We start from the raw sequence: 17344 nt of genomic DNA on the forward strand, positions 1-17344 counted from the left end.
GGAGGAGTTAGAGAAGATAGAAAATGGATGATGGGTTATGTGGAAATTAATTCAATTCATTCAGGACGGCATCTTGGTGGTTTGTGTGTTGTTCTGATCTGGATTCGATTCCATGAAGGAGAGAGGATGTAAGTAAGGAGAAATAAGGAGGTGGGGCTAGCCCACTATAACCCACCTTAGCTAGCTTATTAGAGTTTATTATTTTAATGGGAAATAGTTATTTTATTTAACTGCAATGATCTTTGAATATGTTCTTGATGCTAAAGCTTGTGCAATATAAACTGATTTCTAATGAAACTCTATTTTTCTAATAAAAATTAATTATAAAAATTCTAGCAAAGGACTGGTCTCTTGAACAGCAGGGTTTGGCTAAATGTGGAGGTGGAGAGGGCCACAAACTAGCTATCTTTTAAGAGTCCTACCTAACTGAGCTTTAGTGAATTCTAAGGAACCACAAAGCCCATGTGTCTGTACTTGCAAAGTACTGGTTAAATGTAAGGTGTTCTTTTAAGGTCAGACTTTTTCAAAGGGCTTACGCTATGCACTGCTGAGGTCCTGGGACTTGCCCCAGCGCAAAGGGGGTAGGTAAGTGGCCTATCGGACTCCCTGACCGAGTGCAGGTGGCCCTTTAGGGGGTCTGGTGCACCACACCCAGCAGGTCAACCAAAGACATGTTCTTGCCTGACATCAAGGAACAGCTCGTGATGCTTGCCCTCCAGCCCCAAGTCAAGGTGTGCAGTAACCAAAGCCAGCCAAGACATTCTGTCATCTGAGGCAGAAAAGCCAACAAGATCTTCTTCCACTCACCAGCAGTGAAATACATCTTAAATGATTATGGGCCAGTACTCCACTGTTAGTCTTAAGTAGCATAAATGCATTAATTCAGTAAGATAACTATAAATGGAAAGTTAGCATTTAACAATTAATTGAGTGGGTCTACTGTAGCTGGGATTGCCAAGGCCTGAACATCCACTGTCCTTTCGCCATGTGCAAAGACCATCTCACTCTGCCAACAGAGTTCTCCTTTCTGTCTGTTGAAGTGAGAAATGTGGGCATCCATGGCAGGATCTTTTCACTTGAGGAGTCGACATGATGGAATTCTCTCCCAGTGAAACCCCATCTTGCACCAACTCTGAAGTCTCTTCAGTTTCGGGTGAGGATCTGTGTAGCTGCTCACATCTCTTAAGAGGTACTACTTTATAAAGCTCTACTCTAGGTTTTACATCTTTGCAATTATTTGTTATTCTGTATTGTATATGTATTTTTTTTTCATCCTTGATTTTGAGAACCATTCTTTTAGCCTTCCTAAGAGAGGAATCCTAGCCTCTTGGCCAGTATGGCACTGTAGGCAGAAAGGGAAGTTTGTGGGTAAAAGCTTCTCTGCTGTCCCATTGCTGTGTGGCTGGCCTCCCCCTGCCCATAGTATTCTGTGAGTGGAGGTCAAAAACAGGATGTTCTGGAAGGAGCATTGAGGAGGCCATAGAGATTTAGAATGCTAGGGCCCCTCTGTTCACCTTCTACCCTTCTATTTTTCAATTCAATTAGGCATCCTTCAGTCTCGAGAGACTATGGTAACATGCTCTGAATAGAGGTCTTGGAACAACGTCTAGTTGTGGCTGAGAAGGCCAATTCGAGAGTGACAATCCCTTCCACAATGAGGACAAATGCAATCTGTCCCCTGTCCAGCTCCCTGATTTTGCTGGTTTTGGGAGTGCCTCTTTGCCTCAGCCTTCTCCTATATAAGGCTGCAAACTGGTGTAGTAAATTCCTTGATGCACTGATTCATGCCCCAGCTCAAAGATCTGTGAAAAACATTGAGACCTGGCAGATGTTTCAAAGGGATGGATGCTCAGCTTTATATACCCTATATCCAGGGCAGTCATGCTTGCTTTGTATGAAAATATACCTTGAGAGGGGCAGATAAGCCAAGCTGTCAATCACTGAGAGATAAAAGAGGGAAAAATATTTCAGAATCCTGACAAACTTCATGGAAGGTGTGGCTGGAGAAGGTAAACAAAAGCCCCCCCCAACCTGGCACAGGTATAATACAATTATGTCATGCATTTCCCTTCAATAGGTTCAGACAAGCATTGGCATGCTGTTTTCTTAGCTGCTGGTCTGGATGGGGCTGACTGTTGACCTGTGAGGAGAAACCAAGGTCTCTGCAGTTACTAACCTCTTCATTTCAGCAGTTTATTTTTTATTCATTTTCCACCACAGCTGAAGTCTGCTCCTTAGAAAGCAGGGAGTGAGTACATTAAGATTCCAGGGAGTAGAGGAGTAATCTCCACAATTTATTGCAAGGGAGATTTTCATCATACTGTTATTGATGTGTTAAAAGAATAATGGTTGAGAGCCCTTAATGATCAATCTTTGACCTGAAATCTAAAACATACACGTCCATAGAGGGGCTTCCTAGTGAGCCGAAAAAGCAGTTTCATGGAATTTAACCTCTGCCATCCTGATCTGTTCACTGTTTATCCCAAAATAATACTATGGTTGAACAGAAATGAGAAGGAGGACCAAGAGTGGATCACAAGATCTGTCTAGAATGTACATTTTAGTTACTTTTGGAACAGAATGGATTGTGTAAAGGTCAAGTGAAATTATTAGTTGGTGTGGTGGTTACATTTAGTCCACCAAGGAGCCAGTCCTCATGTTGAACTAGAATCCCCCCAGGTTTCTTGTGATTGCTTTACCTGTGTTTCCTCTGGATGTACAGTCTTTGACAATTACACCTATGCACGTGCTTGGCACTACAGGAAAACCAGATGGAAGCAAACTCCCAATAGTTCTCATATAGATCTCATATTCCTAAGAGATTGATGAAGACCAGAGAAGACTTTTGGGGGGGGGGGGAAATGTTATTACGTCTCAGTAAGTCACTGCAGGATGTAAGGATTTGACCAATCAACCTGCCAGCCTGCCTGCCAGCCTGCCTGCCTATCAAAGCAATAGCCAACCAAGTAATTTTATTATCTGAGGCAGAAAATCCTGCAAGATCTGTTCCTTGGTAGTAAAAATATCACATGAATGGTTGTTTTCAGGGTTTAGCTGCAGACAGCTGTCTGACTTGAGCAGGGGAAAGAGAAATAGAAAACAAAGAAGGATCTGAAACAAGGAACATGCCAGAAGTTTTTTCTCCCCCCTCCCCACCCACACATGTATGAATACACTACACCAAGAAATAATTGGTGGTTCAGACAAGGCCCTTCAGTAGTTCTTCATAAGATGATATGAAGAGCCAAAGAGTCCCTTCACACATACCATCTAGTACTAGCTATCTTCATAGGCCTGCAGGGCAGAATAACTCCTGCATCCAGCTTCTCACAGTGTCCAAGCAGATGCCTTAAGGACTCGCCCCCTCCCCGGGGCATCTGCTCTAGATAATACCCACCCAATGACATTTGGAAGCATGCTGCCTCTGATGTTGAAGGCAGTGCACAGCCTTCATGACTCATTGCCATCAATATCCTCCATGGATTTGTCTAAATTCCTTTTGAAGCCATCGGAGTTGGGGAGTCACCACTACATCCTATAGCAGCCAATTCCGTCATTTATCAGTATACGTCATGATCAAGATGTTCCCTTTGTCCATCCTGAATCTCTCCCCCCCCCCAAACTTTCAGCTTGACTGGATGCCCCTAGATTCTGTCTGGGTCCTAGTATTATAAGAGAGCATATTTATTTAATGCATGAGGAGAGGATCATGTAGCCCTGCCATCCTCTGTCGTTACTTTCCTTGCAAAGTGATAGCTCTGCAGAGAAGAGATTCCATTATATGTGGAGGTTCTCCACAACATCCAGAACCTTTTGAAAATAGGGTTCTGGCTCTCATGGAGAGCCTCCACACATGAGGGAGTGTTTTCTTTTCAGAACCATCACTTCCCATATGAGAAAATGTGACAATGAATGGGTCAAGGCAAGCACAAACCGTCCTCCCATGTTGAATCAATGGTGGTGAGACCTGAACTGACTCAGGAAGTGATGGCCATGAATTTGCAAGATTTGAACAGGTCTGTTATAGCTCAGTGATTGAGGTGTCTGGCTGTGGGGGCCTGAAGTTGGGGGTTTGATTCTCCAGGGTGCCTGCTGTGAGCACTGCCAGTCTGTGTGGCCTTGGGCAAGCTGCGCAGTCTGAGTGCGCCCCCAGAAGAAAGCTAATGGGCAACCACTTCTCAGTATTCTCTACAGTGGGGTCTCGACTTACGAACTTAATCCGTATTGGAAGGCAGTTCTCAAGTCGAAAAGTTCGTAAGTCGAATCTGCATTTCCCATAAGAATGCATTGAAAACTATTTAATCCGTATCTGCTGTTTTCGTCCATAGAAACTAATGGGAAGCTGCTATTCTGCCTTCTGCCACTAGAGGGGGATTTTTCTTTTAACCTAAGATGACTTAGCTTTAAAAAAAAGGAAAAAAAGAGTTCGTAACTCGAATCTAAGTTCGTAAGTCGAGTCCATATATTCCTATGAGAGCGGTTCGTAAGTCAAAACGTTTGTATGTCGAGCCGTTCGTAAGTCGAGACCCTACTGTACCTGGAAAAACCCTGAAAAGGGTTGCCTCCTGGGAGAAGAGCCAGCCCATGTGGCCTCAGCCAAGCCGCACAGTCCCAGGACACCCCTAGAAGAAGGGAACGGCAAACCACTTCTGTGTATTTTCTAGAAAACCCTAGAAAGGGTCACCGTATGTCAGAATTGACTTGACAGTGCATGATGATGATGATGGTGATGATAACAATGATAAATAATGATAGGACATTTTGGAGGCCATTCTTTTATAGAGTTGTCGTAAGTTGTAACTCACTTGATGGTGCTTGACAGCATTACCAGAATACAGGGAGACTGAGAAGTGCATTTTCATGGAATTTTTCCAGCTGGGTCCTATCCTTTCTGATGGACAAAAACCAACACTGTCCGTTGTATTTTGAGTCCTGTTGCACCCTATCCAACTGCATAAAGGTATTTTGATACACCTCTTTTGTACTTGTTCCTTTTCCCGATGATGCTTAGCACATACCTCACCCACCTTCTCTGCTGCTACGTTCTAGGCTGACATTTTGCATTGATCTATTGCCCATAACTCTTCCCGGCCAGTCACTGCAGCTCAGATCCAACCGGAGCAAATATGACGTTGGCCAGAATCTTATCGGTTACTTATTCCAGCATGAGTGTAGTGACATAAATCATCGTGGCAACTGGCTCCTAGTCAACAAATTTTCGCCAGGATCCCTTTTTGCATACCAAACCACAGTACAGGCATGTGAGGAGGAATAGAAGTACTGACTAATTAAATGGTAGCAATTTGCTGCTGTGGTGTATGCCATTGCACTTACAGCAGTTCCAGTAACCAGCAGGATTTTAGTCATTAAGTTTTAAAAAGTTGAGCCAATGCATATCACTTTACACTTATTTGCACCGCCTTTGTCATTTTATTATCCATTTACCCATTGTGGAAAGAACCTGTCCCGATGCCTTTTTGTTTTCATCATCCTGAATAATTCAATGCCCTGCCTCACAAGCCTTTGAGAGTATTTTGAGGATACATGTGAACGGAGGCCGCCCAATAGCCTGGGCATGGTGCTCTTGGGAGTTTCAGAAGGCCTTCAAGACAAGTCTCTCACCAAAGAATTATGAGCAAACATAGCATATGGGATACCAGGACAATCCTTTTATGGATTAGCAGTTAGTTAAAGAGCAGGAAACAGGCAGTAACAATAAATGAACAGTTCTTACAGTGGAGGTATATAAGTTGGGGGCGTTCCCCAAATATCTGTATTGGTCCTCTTGTTGACAAACAGCCGTTAGTTAAGTGTGAGTAATGAGGTGACTGTGTTTGCTGGCAACACACAATGAGGTTGGTCTTCTATCCTGCAATCTTCTTACCTTTCCTTAACTCATATCTGGCCCCTTGCATCTGAAGTAGAGATGGGCACGAGCCGGTTCATCCCAGTTCATCCGAGTTTGTAAAGGCGGCAGCATAGGTGCTGCTGCTGCTCCCCTCCCCTGCCTCTTCTGGCTCGACCAGCCCCTCACCGAGGCCCAGTGCGGTAGCTTCCGGCACCTCCTCAACTGATCTTCCGGTCCCGGGAACAGCTCCGGCTTCTGGGCTGATCTCCCACTCGGGCAAAAGAGCTGGATGGAGAAGACTGTGCTCTTGCTTGTGACTAGCAAGAGATTAGCGGAGGAGGTGGAGAAAGCAAGTACGCTGGGTCTCTTGAGTGGCTGATCAGATGAGGAGGTGGGGGAGGGGACCAGCAGCACATGCACTGCTGCTTTTGCAAGTTGGGACAAATAGAGATGAACTGGTCTGTGCCCGTCTCTAATCTGAAATAAGGAAAATGTTTACTTTCTTAAAAAAAAACATTGGTCTTGATATTTTGGGCAATATGTTACTCAGATTAATAAACCAATATTCCTTCGCTTTATGTCTTGCATTTAAGAAAAACCCTTAAGCTTGCAGGAAAGACTTGCCCTTTTGATGCCCTCCTTCAGTTTCCTGTCACTGAGAGTTAATTGGCCAGTTTGAGTGAGTGGGTCTGTCACTGGACTGAGGATGCTTTTAAATATTCCACCCTGTAGATCTGTGGGATTGCTAGTAAGGTAACCAGCACTGCATTTTCCTGAGACCTCAAAGCCAGAAATGGGGGCTGGGTGTTACTGGTAGCAAGTACGAATCAGGACAAGGCCATATGGTTCCCCCAAACAACACAAATGCAGGTGATACCAAGAGGCAACAAAAGATGACACTGTGGCACTAGATCCTTTAGTGCAGGGGTTACCAACCTTTTTCACCCTGCGGACTGGCTGGGGAAGGCAGAGCACCCCCGCGCTCATGCGCATGCACAAACAAGTGCACGTGCTCTCGCGTGAATGAGTGTGTGTGTGCTCATGCACAAATGGCCATGCAGCGCTTGTGAGGGCATGCACGCTTGTGCACATGCACAAAAAGCAGTGTGGCGCTTGCATAAATCAGCTGTGAGGGGGTGAGTGCATGCGGGGGGTGGGGTGGGAGGTCTGTCTCTGTGGTCTGGTCTAGCTCAGACCACGCACCGGCACTGGGCCATGGATCGGGGGTTGGGGACCTCTGCTTTAGTGGACCTACTGGATGTAGAAGTAGCCATGAGGGAAGTCCAGGTAAATGGGCCCAGAATCTGGGTAAACCCCAGCTGTAATGAAAGTAATATGGCAATTCAGAGGCAGGTGGGAAAATTCCAATATTTTCACCAGCTAGCGAGGGAACAAGAAAGCTCCAGCTGCTATAGTAGCAGTTGCCACAATTCCTGTTAAGGTTTGGATTCTTTGCTGCCTTACTTACAATACTCATGAGACGGGGGAGTTTTTCTGGGCCCCGGACTACTGTTCCAATTTGTTGAAAGCTCATTACCACCCTACGGAGAATGGCACTAGCTGAGGATTGGTGGAAATCTGTGCTCAGAATTTAAAGCCACCTTACACGCAGAAATCGAATCTTTCTTTTCCAGGGCCACTTGCCTTGAGATCCATCTGACACCAAAAACCCAAGCAATTCCCCGAAACTTTGACTTGTGCCTCTAGAAATGTGGGCCTTGTGGGTCACAGCAGAAGAGGTTTGCACCAATCCGGAGGTTTCTCACTCAAGCCTTGAGCGCTACTATCGGTGGTGTCGTGGCAAAACACCTCAAGCCGATTCTTACAGATTTCAGCAGGGATAGTGCTGTACGGCTTCCCTATGGATTATGTCTTCCAGCCACAAGAAAATTCCCTGCCCCCTCAGTTTTGTCCTCGTTCATAAAACACTCCAATGATTTACCTTCATTTAAACTTTGTTTTATTGCTTCTGATTAGACGCCTTTCAGTCACTTCCACATCTCAGATTTTTCTCCCTCCCCACATTTTTTTAAAAGGATGCTAGCAGTTACATCTTTAGCATGCAAATGACGGCTCCCTCCTTCAGGGAAACCATCAGCAAACTTTTTAATGCAAATGTACTTATCAAAAGAGAATGAAATATTAACCAGCCAGCTGAGCATTTTTATTTTTAACATTATTTCTGAGCACGGATTTTTTTTAGCCTTTCAAATGAGGCACTGCAACAATTTTTGCCACCGGTTGTAGCTTTTTTACCATTTTAGTGCTTGAAGGGGGAAGGAAATAGGACGTAATTATGGTATAACTATCTACACGTCTTCCATATGCGTGTAGCCATATTTTCCACAAAATGCCTTTATTGTACATACACGACAGGTTTTCAAACCTCTTTTCACAAAATCCAGGAAGCAAAAGAAAAAGTTGTATCGAAACCGAGAATATCAGGGAATGTGTAAAATGTGGCTTGCTGAGGAGAAGTTGTCTGATTGTTATGGCTGACAGTTAATTGCTCCTTTGTTAGGCAGATTCTCTGCTGGTTTTGCACGGATGAGAACAGAATATGAGACAGCCTCCAAGTAACTGGGAATCCCTCTGTATTGCATTCTAAGACAGAGGGATGTTCTGGAATGTCTTCTGCTAAGCAAACTTTTGTCGATTTGGCAGAAGACTTTTGCAGAAACAAATAGTTTTGCTATTGGAATAAGAGAGAGCGAGAAAGAGAGAGAGAGAGAGAGCACCTATCTACAAATTATTATGCTACAGCTGAGAGAGGCAGGTTGAATGAGTCGCTCTCTGCAAACCAGTCATGAGTGAAATGATGCCTGACCGTAGGAGATTCCTGGTTCACACTCTGAACAATTAAAACATTAATTTAGGAGACGAGTTGAGGTCCTCTTAATTTACAATGAAGCATGGTTGTTATAAAATCAGTCAAAGCACTTACTTTGAAGCACGGTGGTTAAACTGCAGTACTGCCGTCAAGCCTCTGCTCATGATCTGATTTCAATCCTGACGGGGTTCAGCTAGATAGCCCAAGGCAGACTCAACTTTCCACCCGTCCGGGGTTTGTAAAATGAGTACCAGCAATGTGCGGCCTGCATAACTAAATTATAAACTGCTCAGCGGGTGCTTTAAATGCTGTGAGGCAGCACATTTTGGTTTGCTTTTCTGTGCCCCCAAAAAAGAGACTAGTCTAAATGTCTGTGCCATTATTGATAAGCAAAGCCCTTTTAATATTGAACTTATCATTAGCCTGATGAATATTTTAAATTGATCAATGCTTATTTGGCTAAATGAGGCAGCCTTAATTATTGCAGTTTTACCTCATTTCAGGGGGAGGGGTGTATGAAAAAGTTTTACTTATCTTAGGCACCCAAACGGCTTAGTTTAGTCCGTGTATGCCATCAGGAGATGGAGACTTAAGAAGAGTTTTCTCGGGGAAGGTGGTAAGACTAAGCACGGCATTCTGGGGCAAACATGACCCAGTGATTTTGCTTGTTCTTGGCAAAGCCCTAGAATACCATGTTTCCTCTCCCATCTTTGCGCTGAGATGGCATTCCCAGTGCGGCACACTGGGGAGGCAGGGGAAAATGAAGGGAATCTTAACATGCTCACCCTCTACCTTCTGCAGGTATCAACTGATGTAGGAAAAATTATTTTTTTAAGGAAAAGAGAGAGAATAAATAGCTGAAGAGCTTAATGCCTCCTGAGATCGTGGATATGTCAACAGGCAGCCCTGTTCAGATCAACAGGAAAGATCAACTACGTTTCAGACTTGCTAACGGATGTGATGTAATTGTTCTGGACAGCTTTTCCTTATGCTCCCCCCCAAAGAAAGCTTAGTATGATGGAAGCTTTGCTCTCAAGTGTTTTGATAGCCAGTGTGGTGTTGTGGATAAAGGAACAAATTAAGATTCGAGGCACCTGGGTTCAAATTCCTGTTTGGCCATGGAAACTCAGGGGGTGTCAATGGTAAATCCACTCCTTAAATATCTCTATTAATATCCAGCATAAACCGATATATCTTGAAGGCAAATAACACACATTTTTATAGCATCATCTCAGTTTTCTACAAAGAGAAAGTAGCAAAATTGAATACAGCATACATGTATTATAGCGTACAGGCTTCATTTAATCTCGGATCCACTTGTTTCTCTTTCTGGCAGTCCAAAGAAGAGTCAAATCCAATCAGGATGGGTGCCTGAAACTGAAGGTTTGGGGTAAGACATCTTCTTGAACCACAAGCTTCCTACCACATAGGATCAAGCATGATCTTGACTCTTTCCCATGTGTAACAAGAATAAAATAAATGGCTCAAAATAAGCAAGTACATGCAGATTTGTTTGATGTTTTCCATGCACGATACGGCTTTTTGTTGTACAGAACATGGAATACCTAAGTGCCATAATAGCAACAGAAGTGGCATACATGGGATTCTGCAACAAATTAAGAGAATGCTAACGTTTAGATCTTACTATATTCAAAATCAAGTCGAGAATGTATTTGTGCACAATAATGGCTAAATCGCTTTAATAAATCTTGGCCAGAATCCTGTGGGTGATCTCTGCATGCATAACTCACTGTGGTGAATTAGCACTAACTTCTGAGGTGTTGGTCGCATTATCAGCTATGTACCTGTTGCACAATTGAGCACACACCTTGGAATGTAAGTGACAACTCATTAGTTTGTGACAATTCTCCTTGGCAAGTTATAAAATGTAACTTGTGGCTGTGTTAATCACCAAAAGACTTCTGGCATTTAGTTTCAAATAGATATACTTTCAAATCAAGGGTGAGTGAAACATGGCCTTTTAAATACTGCATAAATACAAATCCCAGCATTCCTCACATTGGTATTGCCAGCGTAGATGGCAGAGGACTGCAGGCCATTACATTTGGAGGGGTCCAATTTTCTCATCCTGGTTTTTAAACCCCCTCCCCCGCTCCAAGACATTTTGAAAATGTCTGCATCCATCTGGATTCTGGAGCTATTGCTGAATTCCACGCAGATGTTTTGTCTTGACTAGTTAAGTTTGATTTTTGTGGAGGGTTGAGGGAGATGCTAGTAGGTATGGGGGTGAGTCATACTTTTTAATGTAATCATTGTTTTTCTTCCTCGTGGCACTGTGAATGAATGGGAGCCAAGGGTATCCTTGGGAGAGAGCAGCTGTTTTGAAGTGGAACCAGCCCGCTGTTGCAAGAGAGTACAAAGCAGGGTTCGAGAACGTCTGACAGTTCAAAGTGCTTTGCTTTTATTATGCCACACCTGCTGTTGGCCTGGATACATCTGTTGAAGTCCCTAAAGAGATTTTCTTTTAATGAGGAAAATTATGAATTGAAGCTTCTTTACATTCCGAGTACCTGTAGGAGCACAAAGGTGTTGAAAGAGACCGATAAATATTACATGCTTATCATTTTGTGTCATTTCCTCCGGAGAGCGGCGGGGCCTTGTTGTTGGCAAAGGAGAGGACAATAGGATTCGACGAAGGTAAAGCTGAGCCCTTGGCAAAGGCAGGACCTCCTGCACCTGGCAGAGCTTGATATTTACCTCAGAAGGAGAGCTTGATATTTACCTCAGGAATACCGCTCGTGGCAACGACTGCCCTTGTTCCATTACCGAATGGGCAAAAGCCAATGGAGGCCTTCCGCTTGCGGCACGAAACATTGCTTCCGAAATACTGCTACAGCTAAACCTTTTGCGGACCTGAAAACAGCACAATCTTAGAACGGCTTGCCAGAGTTGCAGATTCTGGGGTTGGTGGTGGAATCCCATAAAACATATTGGCAGACGATTTGAGATAGACGATGGAAAACATTTCTGGACAGAGCCTGTCGTGAACTGATGGCCTGTGCTGCCACAAGCTGAGGTGTTTGCTATTCGCTTAAACAATTTTAAAAGGGATTGTATGAATTCATGGAGAACTAGTCTATCTGGAGCGTGCAAATTTAGGGGGTTTTTAGGAGCAATTCTTTATGATACTCATTACAAATCTTTCCCCACTGCAGGTGATTATTGTTTATTTGCTACTTTAAAAAAATAGGATTGGTAAAAGAATAGCTGGAAAAATCCAGCTCAACATGCCTTTGAAATTGCCCACAAACGCCCTTGTAAAAATAAATATAAAAATGCAATTTATAAAGCAACTAGAAGGTTTTAGGTTGTACACCGAAAGAAGTGATACCATTTCCACTTAGGAAACTGGAGCACCAACCCCATGACGCGCAACCTTGGCCTGCCATTCTTGGAGCACTGGCTGAAGTCTCAGGGAAGTGTTATGTCTCCCTAGATCTCCAGACAAGGAGGCAGATTTAAGAGTGAGCAGTAAAGGAAGAGGAGATTGGCCGGTCTTTGTACGTGAGGTGGCTTTAAAACATGGTGCTCATCTTCATATTCCTTTCCTCATCCAATCTGGTGCCAAGGCTCGCTGGCTCAATGTGAAGGCATTTCTATGTGTGTTGTGCCTTCACAGGGTTGGCACATCAAGAAGCCAGGGAAGGGGAACTGAGGAAAGACCAGGTGAGGTCCATCTCATCATTCAGGGTCATTCTCAGAAAAGTTGCACTCCCTCAACAGACCAGTATTCTAGGAGTGCTCCTGGACTCTGTGCTATCCCTGGACTCTAAGATGGCGGTGCTGATACGTAATGGTTTTGCACAACTCCACTTATAGTGTGCCTGCTGCCATTTTTCCTAAGGTAACCCAACATGGCAATGGTCATCTTTGCTTTAGTTAAGTCATGTCTTTATGGCCCTAATATACTTTGTGGAGGATATTCAGTTGGCACAAAATCTGACAGCGAGGCTACTATCTGGTGTGTGATAGTGAGCTCATAAGACCCTGGTACTGAAAGACAGGGACTGGTTACTAATTGCTTATTAAGGTGCTGGTTTTAACCTTCTAAGCTCTAAAGAATTTGGGGCCTGGCTATCTGAGAGACTGCCTGTCTCGTTATGATCCTGGCTGTAAGATCTTCAGAAGAAGCTTTCCTGACTATACCAATAGCTCCAGAGCCCACTTTATGGGCATGTGGGAAAGAGCTTTCTCTTATGTAGCTCTCTTATAATAACCAGATTTTGTAATGCCTTCACTTCAGAGTCACCTCTTGCTGATTAGAAGGTTGTGAAGAAATAATTTTTGAAATCAGTTTGCAATATTGTCTAATTTATTATGATGCTTTAACTGTCAACATAATTGATTTTAATGTTTTTTATTATTGTGTTTGCTTGCATTTGATACTATGGTTAAATTTGTTTTTACTTGTTGCTACTGTTTGATGACAACTCTAAGCTGCCATGAGCAGCATCTGTTAGCAGAAATGTGACGTAGAAATATAACTAATGGTAATGGTTATTGTAGTGCTGGAAAATTTTGGTTTGAGCCACCCACTGCTAATTCCACCAAACAAGGCCTTGGATTATGACTCAGGGGTTATGATGGTTCATACTGGTGATGGAGTTATTTCAGATACCTGCTATCATTTTAATAAACTTCACAGTCTTTACTCCCTCAGAGATCCTTCCTCCTCTCATTTTATTTTCTTTCAGGTGGTGGTGTGGTGGGCATAGTGTCCATTCCACATCCCATTGTTTTCTCTGTAGTTGTTTTCAATGCAACCGAGCACTCAGAAAAATATGCAACCCCTTTTCATTATAATCCACATCAAACCTCAACATGCAACGCGTGTTATGCCCTAAACAAAAACATTTAAAGGAAAATTCCAGCATATAGCTTTTTAAAACTTGTCTTTAATTCACTTTTTAATGATAACCACATGCTCTGTGAAATGACTGAACAGTGATTGCTGACTAGATCAAAGTGCTAGGGACTACCTCTGAGCTGTTTGCTCCCAACAGCTCTTGAATCCAAGGTTACCAAGGAGTTGACTGTTTTCACACAAAGAGCAGGTAACTAGCTTGTCAATTCTACCTTCCATGTGAATAATTCAGTGTGGGTGTTAAGAGTCACAGTGGAAGGAGGAAGCTGCTGACAGATACATCTCAAGCTCGCACCAGCTACCATACGCAAGAAGATGGTTCAGACTGCAGTGGTCTCAAGAAAGAATTAGCATTTTCCCTAGCAGCACACAACTCTTGGAAAATGTAATATCCCAGAACAGAAACACTTTCTCAAGAGAAGAGTTTGGGTCCCTTTTTAAAATTAGTTTTGAAATTAGACAGAATTCAAGGCAGAGTTGAATGTACTTAAGCCCATAAAAACAAATGAGCTTCAGTGCACGCTGGTCTTGGACTAAGGCCATTCTTCAGAATGGCGTCAATAAGTTACACAGATGGGAACTGCTGTTGTCTCGTGTTTTACATCGAGTTTTTGTCTTGTAAGACCAGGGTCAGAAGGAGTCCATGTTCTAAAGACATCAGTAATTTAGAGAGTTTGTAAATTTTTCAGTTCCTTTCCATAGACATCTTCTTTGCTGCTATGCTTGTTTTTCCGTATTTTGATAAACAGTGTATTTTTTTTAATCTTCCACTATGATATTATAATCACATACAGTAGGAAGTTATTGACTTCAAAGGGAAAAGATGATAAATATTAACGGAGGAGTGCATGTTGCGCTGATATTTTCCTCTTTCCAATACACCAGTGATAAACATGTGCCAGTCTTTTTATATTAAATAATTTATTTTTAGAGATTGTTTTTAACTGGCTTTTTTTTCCCTGCAGGTTTTCTCCAGGGATTGAGTTATGAATATCCAAAACACAAAATACAAATCAGTCTAAGAAGTTGGGAATTTTCACTCAGTCAAAATTGCAGTCGGTCTTATGGGGATTTCAGAAGAAGTAAACTACTGGTGGGCTTTGCATGATGAGGCTGGGGAAGAAGATGGTTTAAAACAAAATCTGGTCCTTAATATACATATTATCGCATTGAAAAACTGTTTGGGGCAACTTAGCAACATTGCTATCCCACAAAAATCACTTGCGGGGGGAAAGTCCATCCCAATAGGCTAAGATAGGGAACCATATTTCAGTGGATGTCTGGGTGCTTGACACACACCCCATCCTCCATGGGCTTGATAATATCAGTGGAAGTGCATACTGACTTTTGGGATCCTAAAAAGATTGCTATTACATATGTTCAATCAATTTTACTTGGATTAAAAATAATATCTCCATTAAGATCAACAGTCTGGTACGTGGGCAGCAAACAACCTCCAAAGAACACGAAGTAGGAAAGTTCACAATGGTACAGACTCCTAATGATGCGTATAGGCGCTCAGAGGGAACAGCTGCCCTCAAGCAGCAGATTTAGCAGTACCAGTGTATTTTTGCCATCTCTCCATAGCATAGATCCTCATGAATTTTAATGTACGCTCATCTCCAAATCATTGCCCTTCTCCATGTCCTCAGTCGTGGCACTGGCGTGAGAGGTTGCACTATATGCTTCTTTGAAGTGGCCTATTTTCTCCCCACTTGTACTCTGCAGGGAGCTGTCCATTGAGTGCTCATGGTGTTGATGATGAAGATGAGGCTTGCCAGGTCTCATTGAATAAGCTGCTGTGCCAGGAAATGGCTGGGCTCCCCTGAATCTCCAGGCCAGGCAAACAAATGTGAGGAGCAGTGGTGGAAGGGAAGGAGCGAGTCTCGTTTATTGTTACGGGGTGGCCATAGTGTCCCAACTCCAACCCTCTCCGAATGGCACCAGGGCTCACTAGCTTCCTGTGTCTGTTCAACATGACAAATAAAATACTTGCTTAGGAGCTCAGACAGGGAACCCACAATGCCTAGCTCACTCCCTCACACATGCATGGAGAAATATTATGTTCCCAATTCATGTGACATCACAGGGCCCCACACCATGAATTCACCAAGACCCACCCCAGGCATTGGGCCCCAAATATAATGAGGGGATGGGGAAGATAATCCCGTGACAGCCCCTGATAAACAAGACAACACTTCAAACCCATTCCAGAAAATTCTTTTATTGGTTTTGGAAAAGAGGCTAAACGGGTATCCTCAGCGGAGACAGGTATCCTCAGCCTGGTTCAACTCCAGCAGGATGCCTGCCTTCTGCTCCCTCGCATCCCCCTGGGGAAGAGGAAGCTTCGGGCTCTGCAAGAGAAAGAGAGCGAGAAAAAAAACAACTAAGGGGCAAGCTCATCCACTGCCGTCGACCGGCTTCAACCCAGGCACATCCACCCACCAATGTTCTGGCAACTTCATCCTGAAGTTCCACCTGCCAACAGCCACTGGCTTCCACCAGGAATGCCCACCCGTTCATCTCTTCCACTCCACTTCTGAAGCCAGCCTCTGTCCTAAGCTCCGGAATGCTTGGGTCACACACCCACCCCGGTGACATCCCCACAGAATGCCAGCCAGTCCATTCACACACACATTCACACACACACCAGCCACCACCCCGACACACACACCTTCACTCCACCAGCCATTCACACACATGCCTGGGCTTCCATCCACCGATATCCACCAAGCTTCTGCCATCTGGTTTCAGGAGGCTAACGTCCACCACCGGCTTCATCCGCCAAACTCTGCCAGCCTCTGCCTTGCAGTCTCAGCCAGCTTCTGCAGGGAGTTTCCACCAGCTTCGGTCTGCCAACATCCACTGACTACCCCCCTGGTCCATCGCCGACATCAGCCAGCTTCAAGCCACGGATCTCTGCCAGTCTCAAACTGTTAACTCGCAAGCCCACTTAGGAAGTTCCTCTGCTTTCGCGAGAGAACTTGCCTTGGGCAGAAGGGCTGGGTCCCCTCCAGCCACTGCCACTCTCTCTGCCGGACTGCCCTCTGGCCACTGGCCTCCCTTCTGGTCTCCTGCCCTGCCCAGCAAGCCCCTTTTATCTGCCAGCAGAGAGGTGGGGCCCCTGTGAGGTCACAAAGACCCAGGAGAAAAGGGGTTGGGTTCTCAAGGCAACAGCAGCAGCAGCACCCTCGGGACTGGCTGAGTCTTGAAGATGATGTCAACAGTCCCTCTGATCATCTGATTCACCCACAAAAGCTTGCGTTTTGCATGATTATATATATATATAAGCGACGCTTTAAAAGGTGCTGGAAAAAGGAATTTACAGGAACAAATACCCCAATAAAAACAGTAAACAAAAGCAACACAAAAAACATATTCAAATCAATAAGGCACAACAGTCCATTCAAGATCCCAACCCAAGCAGCCAGTCCATAAGGGAAAGCTTGCCTGAAGAGGAACGTCTTTGCTGGCTTGTGGAAGGACAGCAAAGATGGGGCAAATCTGCCTTCCAGTGGGAGGGGGTTCCAAAGGCTGGGAGAGTCTTTGAAACACAGCTACATCTTTGATAGTGCAGGGATGGTGTTAAAATACTGGTATGTGTTTCAAACACTTAAGTTTTTTTCTTAACTGTCTCCGTATAATATCTTTTTCATGGCAAGGGCAAGAAAAAATGTCCAAAAAGGGGCAAATAATAATAATAATAAAAAAACAAAACACAAAACCACCAACCAACCAAAAAGGGTCAAAGGCTGTGTGACAGCACCCGTCCTTATTATTT

General features: G+C 44.0%; 2 long non-coding RNA genes across 2 annotated transcripts; one reads left to right on the forward strand and one right to left on the reverse strand.

The window, feature by feature from the left end:
- The first annotated feature begins 840 nt into the window (after window positions 1-840).
- LOC144587797 (uncharacterized) lies at window positions 841-15289 on the forward strand. Its single transcript, XR_013542946.1, has 2 exons — window positions 841-1189; window positions 14529-15289. It is a non-coding gene; the product is annotated as an uncharacterized LOC144587797 (long non-coding RNA).
- A 482-nt stretch (window positions 15290-15771) lies between these two features.
- Window positions 15772-16803, reverse strand: LOC140707809 (uncharacterized). Its single transcript, XR_012087995.2, has 2 exons — window positions 16294-16803; window positions 15772-15917 (listed from the first exon to the last, which is right to left on the reverse strand). It is a non-coding gene; the product is annotated as an uncharacterized LOC140707809 (long non-coding RNA).
- Between the last annotated feature and the right edge of the window lie 541 nt (window positions 16804-17344).

Source organism: Pogona vitticeps, chromosome 1, assembly GCF_051106095.1.
Source record: "Pogona vitticeps strain Pit_001003342236 chromosome 1, PviZW2.1, whole genome shotgun sequence".
Classification (NCBI taxonomy): domain Eukaryota; kingdom Metazoa; phylum Chordata; class Lepidosauria; order Squamata; family Agamidae; genus Pogona; species Pogona vitticeps.